The following is a 9564-nucleotide window of genomic DNA, read 5'->3' on the forward strand; positions in this document are numbered from 1 at the left end:
GATGCCTGCTTCAATCCGTAGATTGACTTCTTTAGCTTGCATACCTTTTTAGCATTCTTTGGATCCTCAAAACCTTCAGGCTGTGTCATAAACACAGTTTCTGTTAAAACGCCATTTAAGAAAGCAGTTTTGACATCCATCTGCCATATTTCGTAATCGTAATATGCAGCGATTGCTAACATTATCCGAATAGACTTTAGCATTGCAACTGGTGAAAAAGTTTCATCGTAATCCACACCGTGGACTTGCCTGTAACCTTTTGCAACCAATCTAGCTTTGAAAACTTCAAGTTTCCCATCCTTGTCCTTTTTCAGTTTGAAAACCCATTTGCTTCCAATGGCTTGATAGCCATCTGGCAAATCGACCAAATCCCATACTTGGTTTTCAGACATGGAGTCCAATTCAGATTGCATGGCTTCTTGCCATTGCTTGGAGCTAGGGCTCGTCATAGCTTGTTTGTAAGTCGCAGGTTCATCACTTTCAAGTAATAGAACGTCATAGCTCTCGTTCGTCAAAATACCTAAGTACCTTTCCGGTTGAGATCTATATCTTTGCGATCTACGCGGGGTAACATTTCTAGATTGACCATGATTCTCACCAGATTCTTCTAAAGATCTCTGAGTTTCATCCTGAATGTCATCTTGAGCATTCTCTAGAGTTTGTTGTTCGACTCGAATTTCTTCGAGGTCTACTTTTCTCCCACTTGTCATTTTGGAAATGTGATCTTTCTCCAAAAAGACACCATCTCGAGCAACAAACACCTTGTTCTCAGATGTATTGTAGAAGTAATACCCCTTTGTTTCCTTTGGATAGCCCACAAGGATACATTTGTCAGATTTTGGATGAAGTTTGTCTGAAATTAATCGTTTGACGTATACTTCACATCCCCAAATCTTAAGAAAAGACACATTTGGAGGCTTTCCAAACCATAATTCGTATGGAGTCTTTTCGACAGCTTTAGACGGAGCTCTATTTATAGTGAGTGCAGCTGTATTTAGTGCATGTCCCCAAAATTCTAATGGAAGTTCGGCCTGACCAATCATTGACCTAACCATGTCTAGCAAGGTTCTGTTCCTCCGTTCCGACACACCATTCCATTGTGGTGTTCCAGGAGGAGTCAATTCTGATAGAATTCCACATTCTTTCAGATGGTCATCAAATTCATAGCTCAGATATTCACCGCCTCTATCAGACCGCAGTGCCTTAATCTTCTTGCCTAATTGATTCTCTACTTCACTCTGAAATTCCTTGAATTTGTCAAAGGATTCAGACTTATGCTTCATTAGGTAGACATAACCATACCTACTGAAGTCATCGGTGAAAGTGATAAAGTAGCTGAAACCACCTCTAGCATTTGTACTCATTGGTCCACATACATCTGTATGGATTAAACCCAATAGTTCATTTGCTCTTTCTCCAACTTTAGAGAAAGGTTGCTTTGTCATTTTGCCAAGTAAACATGATTCGCATTTACCATAATCCTCTAAGTCAAATGGTTCTAGAATTCCTTCCTTTTGAAGTCTTTCTAAGCGTTTCAAGTTTATATGGCCTAATCGACAATGCCACAGATAGGTGAGATCTGAATCATCCTTTTTGGCCTTTTTGGTATTTATGTTATATATACTTGTTTGTCGTGATCTAATAAATAAAGTCCATTGACTAATCTAGCAGATCCATAAAACATCTCTTTAAAATAAAACGAACAACTATTGTCTTTTATTAAAAAGGAAAATCCCTTAGCATCTAAGCAAGAAACTGAAATGATGTTTTTAGTAAGACTTGGAACATGGAAACATTCTTCCAGTTACAAAACTAGCCCGGAGGGCAACGACAAATAGTAAGTTCCTACAGCTAATGCAGCAATCCGTGCTCCATTTCCCACTCGTAGGTCGACTTCACCCTTGCTTAACTTTCTACTTCTTCTTAGTCCCTGTGGATTGGAACATAAGTGTGAGCCACAACCTGTATCTAATACCCAAGAAGTTGAATTAGCAAGTATACAGTCTATAACGAAAATACCTGAAGATGGAACGACTGTTCCGTTCTTCTGATCTTCCTTTAGCTTCAAGCAATCTCTCTTCCAATGCCCCTTCTTCTTGCAGTAGAAGCATTCGGATTCAGAAGTGGGTTGACTGACCTTCCTCTTTACAGATTTGGCGTCAGTTTGCTTAGTTGGGCTGGCCTTGTTGCCACCTTTCTTAGCATTCCTCTTCTTTCCAGATTTCTTGAACTTGCCCCCACGCACCATAAGCACATCCTGCTTATCACTTTTGAGCGTCTTTTCAGCGGTCTTCAGCATACCGTGAAGCTCAGTGAGCGTTTTGTCCAGACTATTCATACTGTAGTTCAGTTTGAACTGATCATACCCGCTATGAAGAGAATGGAGGATGGTGTCTATAGCCATTTCCTGAGAAAATTGCTGATCCAGCCGACTCATATTCTCAATGAGTCCAATCATTTTGAGAACATGTGGACTTACGGGCTCGCCTTTCTTAAGCTTGGTCTCAAGAATTTGCCTATGAGTCTCGAATCTTTCGACTCGAGCCAGATCTTGGAACATGTTCTTCAACTCACTGATGATTGTGAAAGCATCTGAGTTGATGAACGTTTTCTGCAGATCCGCACTCATGGTGGCGAGCATTAGACATTTCACATCCTTGTTGGCATCAATCCAACGATTGAGGGCTGCCTGAGTGACCCCGTCGCCTGCAGCTTCGGGCATCGCCTCATCTAGGACATACTCCTTTTCTTCCTGCATAAGAACTATTTGCAAGTTCCTTTGCCAGTCAAGGAAGTTTTTCCCGTTCAACTTCTCCTTTTCGAGAATTGATCGAATGTTGAATGAATTGTTGTTTGCCATATTAAAAACTACAATTGAAAAGAATAAACAAATAAATAACCATTCACAGTTTTCTCTTAATAAACTTAAATTCTAGCATACATGCATAATTCAATGTTTATTAAGCATTTTATTCAAGTTATGTGTTCCGGCAGGTGTGAATAAAATGATTCCAAGATCCTAAAATCATTGAAGAACTAAGCACAGTTTGTCGACTTAATCCTAGAATATCTTAGGGAAGCAAAAGCCTTTTGCTAATAGTCTAGGAACTATTCTTGGTTGATAGGTACGTCTAAGAACTTATTAGGTAAACCTATCGATTTTGCCACGACATAAAAGGACTCCTTACTTATATCGTTGAGTTTCACCAAAACTAATATGTACTCACAATTGTTTGTGTACCTTGCCCCTTTATGACCAATAAGTAACACCTCGCTGAGCGAAAACTATTACTAGATTGATGTAAAGGATATCCAAGCAAGTGTATATTTTTGCATGGCACCTTTTAACTCAATTTTTAAGTTTGGAACTTAAGGCTCTTACTATGTTGGTTAGATTTTAAGTGAACTAAAAGCCTTAATCATGCAACATAATCAAGCTTTTGATCTCATGCATTTTAAGACATATTTAAAAGCAATAAATAACTTAAATTATGCATAAGATAAATGTGATCTAGTATGGCCCGACTTCATCTTGAAGCTTTAACTTCAAAGTCCGTCTTGAAAATCTCCGTGGGAGGCACCATTTTCTTCAAATAGGATAAGCTATAACTAATTACAACTATTTGATGGTACGCAGACCATATTTGAATTGAAAAATAACATTGGTACTTTAGACCAATTACATTCAAATTAATGGTACGTAGACCATATTTTCTATCCTATTTGGGCCATACTAGTCACTTCATAACCTGCAAAACAGTACATATACAATATATACCATTCACCCATTCATTATCATGAATGGCCCACATAGCTGGTTAGTAAAACACATTATGCATCACGTAAACATTTGCAGCAATTAATCAAGGGCACTAATAATCTACCAATTATTCAGTCCTTATTAATTCTAATCAAGTTGTTTTAACCTTAAGGATTTGTAGACCTAATCAAGAGTTTATGACTAAAAAGCGCTCCCACTTAAACCAATAAATTCATATGCTTTACTAATTTTAAACATAAAAATGTATTTCTAGTCTAACCGGAAACATACAAATTTAATTAAAATTTAAAGCTCATATAAATTTATAATTGAATCCAAAAAGTTTAATTTAATTTCAGTCGTTATTTAAATTCATTCATGATTTTAATTTTAGTAAAATAATTAGAATAAATAACATTTATTATAATTACAATATTCAAAATTAAAATCCAAGAAAATAATTTAAATTATTAATTTTAAAATTAATTAAAATTACGTGAACTGAAATTTTCAAATTAAACATTCAAAACGATCTAATCGTAATGCAAACACCCTACGCATTGCACGCCCATGGGCCGCACGCACACAGCCATTGCTGGCCATGTGCGCGCAGCCCATGCGCTCGTCGCATAGCTGCTGCATCTCCCATCGCAAGCCATCGCACGCTGTGGTGCTCGCTGCGCGCGCCAGCGCTCATCGCACGTGAGCCATCGCTCGCAGTGCGTGCTCGCCAGCGCTCGCTGCGCGCGCTCCATAGCTCGCTGTGCGCGCGAGCCATTGCTCGCTGTGCGCGCGAGCCATCGCTGGCTGTGCGCGCGAGCCATCGCTAGCTGTGCGCGCGAGCCATCGCTCGCTGTGCGCGCGAGCCATCGCTCGCTGTGCGCGCGAGCCATCGCTCGCTGTGCGCGCGACATCGCTCGCTGGGCGCGTGACATAGCTCGCTGTGCGCGCGAGCAACGCTGGGCGCAGCGCTCGTGGCACGCGAGCTTGCGCTCGCTGCGCGCGAGGCTGCGCGCTCTTGCGCGAGGCAGTGCGCGTTGTGGCGCAGCTCGCTTGCTGCCCACACGCGACTGCCTTGGCTTGCCTTTCGCCCATGCCCATTTGTTCATAGCTCGTGGCCCACGACACAAGGCAGGGCTGCTGCCTTGTGCTCGTGCACCATGCCTTGCTCATTGCATTGGTGCCGCACGGGCGACGAGCTCCCTTGCTCGTCGTCGCATGCCCGCACTATACAACACCCCTTAAGGGTAACACGAAGCGTCCATTGCTTTGTGCGTGCAAGTTATATGAACGAATCGCATAAAAATTTAAAATTTATATTTAAAATTAATGACAAATTAATAAATAATATTAATTTCATAATTTTAGGGCGAAAAATCGAAAATTTATTATTCAATTGATTTCCGATTGTTAAGGATTCAAGTCTAGGTCATAAAAATTTAAAATTTATCATAAATTTACAATTTTTATGGTGGTTTTTAATCATAGGTTTCTAATTAAATTATAATTAATTATGAAAATCAAATTAATTCTAAATTATTATAATTTTCAACAAATTAATCATAATTACAAATTAGATTGCATAATTAACAAGGCTAGGCATTCAAACTTGTTAAACATATACAGTAGGTCAATCAAAAATTCAAGATTTATCAACAAGAATCGCAAATATTTAATTTAACATCTTAAATTTACGAAATTTTGCATTCGAAAAACTAAAACCTTCGAAAAGTCATAGTTAGGCTTCGAATTTGAGAATTCTGGGTTCGGCAGAAAAATATTATTTTTGTCAAAATTTTAGAATGCCTTTTACATGCGGAATTGACACAAATATTACTCGATTTGGATGAGTAACGAAAAAACTGCCGAAAAACTGCGTACGTATAATTAAATAAACGCAATTTGCAATTAATTAACAATTACGAAAATTAATCACCCCTTTTAATTCTTGCAAATTTGTAATATTTAACCATGTTCATGCAAATTAGATTATGAAAATAATAAGGGGCTCGTGATACCACTGTTAGGTTATGATACATATGATATTACATAAATCATGCGGAAACAACCATTAACCCAGGAATACATATTATTTACACATAATCATATAGCATAATTTAGATGCATACTCTTTGTTGCGTGCCCTCCCTAGCTGCGCCCGAACCGAGCAAGAACAAGTCTTTAGGACTCCAAGTGTCGTCCCTCCGTAGATAGTCCACAGCACGTCCGGATCCGCCTTAAGATTGACCAACTAGAATCGCCCTTAAGGTACTAGAATTTTCGGCACTTTTGAGCAAGATGTGTGACTGAATTTTTCTCTCAAAAACTCACTTTGAATACTTTAAAACTCGTTATAAATTGTGAACCCAGGCCACATATTTATAGGGGTATGGAAAGAGAATTGGAATCCTATTAGGATACGAATTAATTAAACTTAGAATCCTACAAGAACTCTAATTAAATAGAATTAGGAATTTAATCATTAACCGAACTCTGCACGTTTTAGGAATCGTGCATGAACACAAACTCACACACACACACACGGCAGCCACGATGGGCCGCCCATGCGCGTGCGTGCGAGCAGCAGCCCACGCAGCGAGGCCCACGCAGCCGCGGCCTTGGCGCGCGCTGGGCCTGCCTTGCGGTAGGCCTGGGCGCTGCCTTGGTTGGGCTTGTGGCGCGCGTTTGGCTTGCTGGGCGATGGCCTGGCTTCGAGCTGGGCCCTCGTCCGGCAGGCCTCGTCCGATGCTTATTCGTACGATACGCTTCCGATTAAATTTCCGATTCCGGAATTCATTTCCGATACGAACAATATTTGACATTTCCGATTCCGGAATTAATTTCCGTTTCGAACAAATATTTAATATTTCCGTTTCCGGAATTATTTTCCGATTCCGATAATATTTCCGATTCTGACAATATTTCCGTTTCCGGCAATATTTCCGATTCTGGCAATATTTCCATTTCCGATAATATTTTCCGATACGTACCATGTTTCCGTTTCCGGCAACATTTACGACTTGGATAATATTTATATTTCCGATACGATCCATATTTCCGTTTCCGGCAATATCATCGTTTCCGGAGTATTCATTTCTTGCTTGTGACGATCTCAGCTCCCACTGAAACCAAGATCCGTCGATTCCGAATATCCATAGATGGAGTATTTAATGCCATTAAATACTTGATCCGTTTACGTACTATTTGTGTGACCCTACGGGTTCAGTCAAGAGTAAGCTGTGGATTAATATCATTAATTCCACTTGAACTGAAGCGGCCTCTAGCTAGGCATTCAGCTCACTTGATCTCACTGAATTATTAACTTGTTAATTAATACTGAACCGCATTTATTAGACTTATCATAGAATGCATACTTGGACCAAGGGCATTATTTCCTTCATAATTAGCATTCACAATTTATATACAACTCATAACATATACTTTACATAGATCGTGTTCAAGGGAGAACATAATTTATAGCCTAACCCGAGTGCATAAAACATTAGTGAATATCCTAGTTGGTTGAACCTAAGCGGATCCGAATGTGCTGTCGACTATCTACGGAGGGGCGACACTTGGAGCTCTAAAAACTTGTTCTTGTTCGGTTCGGGAGTAGCTAGGGAAGGCACGCATCACATTGTATGTACCCTAAATTATGCTAATTGAAAATGTGGCAATTAATTTGGATTCCTGGCTTTATGGTTTTTCCGCATGAATTATATTGTTTGTATTGTTCATAACATAACAATATTTACCTAGAAAGAAGAGTCTAAAATAAGTAAGAGGGTGTTCTGTTCACCTTAAAAAATAAGTTTCAGATCCAATAAGTTCTGATAAGCTACAATCAAGTCTAATAAGTTTAATATATTTTAATAATAATAACAATATATTATTATTATTGTTGTTATTATTATTATTGTGATTCTTATTGGTATATCATTATTCTTATCATTCTTCTTCTTCTTCTTCTTCTTATTATTATTATTATTATTATTATTATTATTATTATTATTATTATTATTATTATTACTATTACTATTATTATTATTATTATTATTATTATTATTATTATTATTATTATTATTATTATTATTATTATTATTAGTAACAATAAATTATATGACTATTATAATTATAAATAGCCAACATGAGATTAACTCGAACCGATAAGATCCCAAACCCGATGAAAATCGACTTGTTTTTTTCCGCTACATGATTAACTCGATCCGACATTAACATGACCCGATATGAATTCCGATCTGACATGACCCAACCTGTAGACACCTAATTTGTGTCTCCCCTTTGGGATGATGACGAAATCATTATCCTTGTTAGGCGCTGGAGTAACTCCAGGCGGAAATCCCAATTTCTAAGAATACCTCCGAAATCCCAAGTCCAAAATCCAATCCCCGAGACCGTTCCCCTCCCGGAACTCGATACAAAATACAACTTCCAAAATCCAATTTCAAGATCCAAGTACAATCTCAACTAGTGGACCATCCCATTGGTCTTACTAGGCCTTTTCCACTCAAAATCATATAAGGCGAGTGAAATTCGGGCGCCGACCCACAAAACCGAGCATGCCGGGCCCCGCCCCGTAAAACCGGAATTCAAAAATCCGAGAAAGGTTTGTTTTTAGACGCAAATTCAAGCCTTAACCTCCAAGAAAAAACTACGTGCCAAACATCGTACTATTCGTACGAAGGTACACCCATACAAGACAAATCAAGGACGGCATCTTTCCGTCCTTTTTGGCGGCATTCAGCCCACGTCAGCAGCGCCCAGCGCTGGCGTGTGCTGGCGTTTTGCACCATTTCCCTCCTATAAATACCCCTCATTTCCTTCGAAAAAGGAGGAGCACAACACATATAACGTCGTAATTTCGACATTACTCCTCACAATACAAACTTCAAAACTCTTCAAAACACATACAAAAAGTCCTAAATTCAAGAGCAATTGGGAGCTCGAGCCTAAGCTTAACAAGGTAAATCCGAATCCCATTTCAATTAATCATGCTATTTTGATTTCAAATGATTAGCAAGTTGGTTCTTTTTTTGTCATAAAAACACCACTTGCAACAATCATACATTCTTTTTCAAAAATACAAACTTTTTCATAATACAAAATACAAACTTTCAAGATTCAAGGATGTTCAAAGTTGCTTGCATTCATCTCTTTGAACTAGAATCACCTTCAAGCCTGGAGTAATCAAAGATGAAACCTTTTAGCATTTAAAGGTTTAATCTTTTGAGATTCAAAACTCCATTTTTCAATATACAAGTTCAAGTCTTCAAATTTCAACATACAAGTTCAAGTTTTCAAATTTCAATCATTTCAAGTTCAAAGTTTTAATCTTTTCAAGTTCAAACCTTTCAATATTCAAGCTTTCAATTTCAAGTTCAATATGCAAAATCTAGGACATTTGGGTTGAGCAACCTCTCTCAAATTGAGATTTTTGGCTTTGAATTCGTGTCGGGCGCACTTATTTTTAAGGAGCCGCTTGGCGTTCGAATCTCATGTGCCCAAGTACAAATTTCAATATCGCCATTTCAATATCGCACTTTCAATATCGCACTTTCAATACCGCAATTTCAATACCGCAATTTCAATTTCGCACTTTCAATTCCGCACCTTTACTTGCCTAGTCCATTTCTACGCAATGTGGACCTACTCCCTAGTCCTTTTCTAGGGGTTCTTGTATTTACTAATTCCGCACTTTATTTAGTATTGTGATGTTGTTTTATGTGCTTTATCGCTTTCATCACCAACATGCTAAATACAACAGAATACAAAGGTTACATCAC

The sequence above is a fragment of the Spinacia oleracea genome, chromosome 1 (assembly GCF_020520425.1).
Source record: "Spinacia oleracea cultivar Varoflay chromosome 1, BTI_SOV_V1, whole genome shotgun sequence".
NCBI lineage: Eukaryota > Viridiplantae > Streptophyta > Magnoliopsida > Caryophyllales > Amaranthaceae > Spinacia > Spinacia oleracea.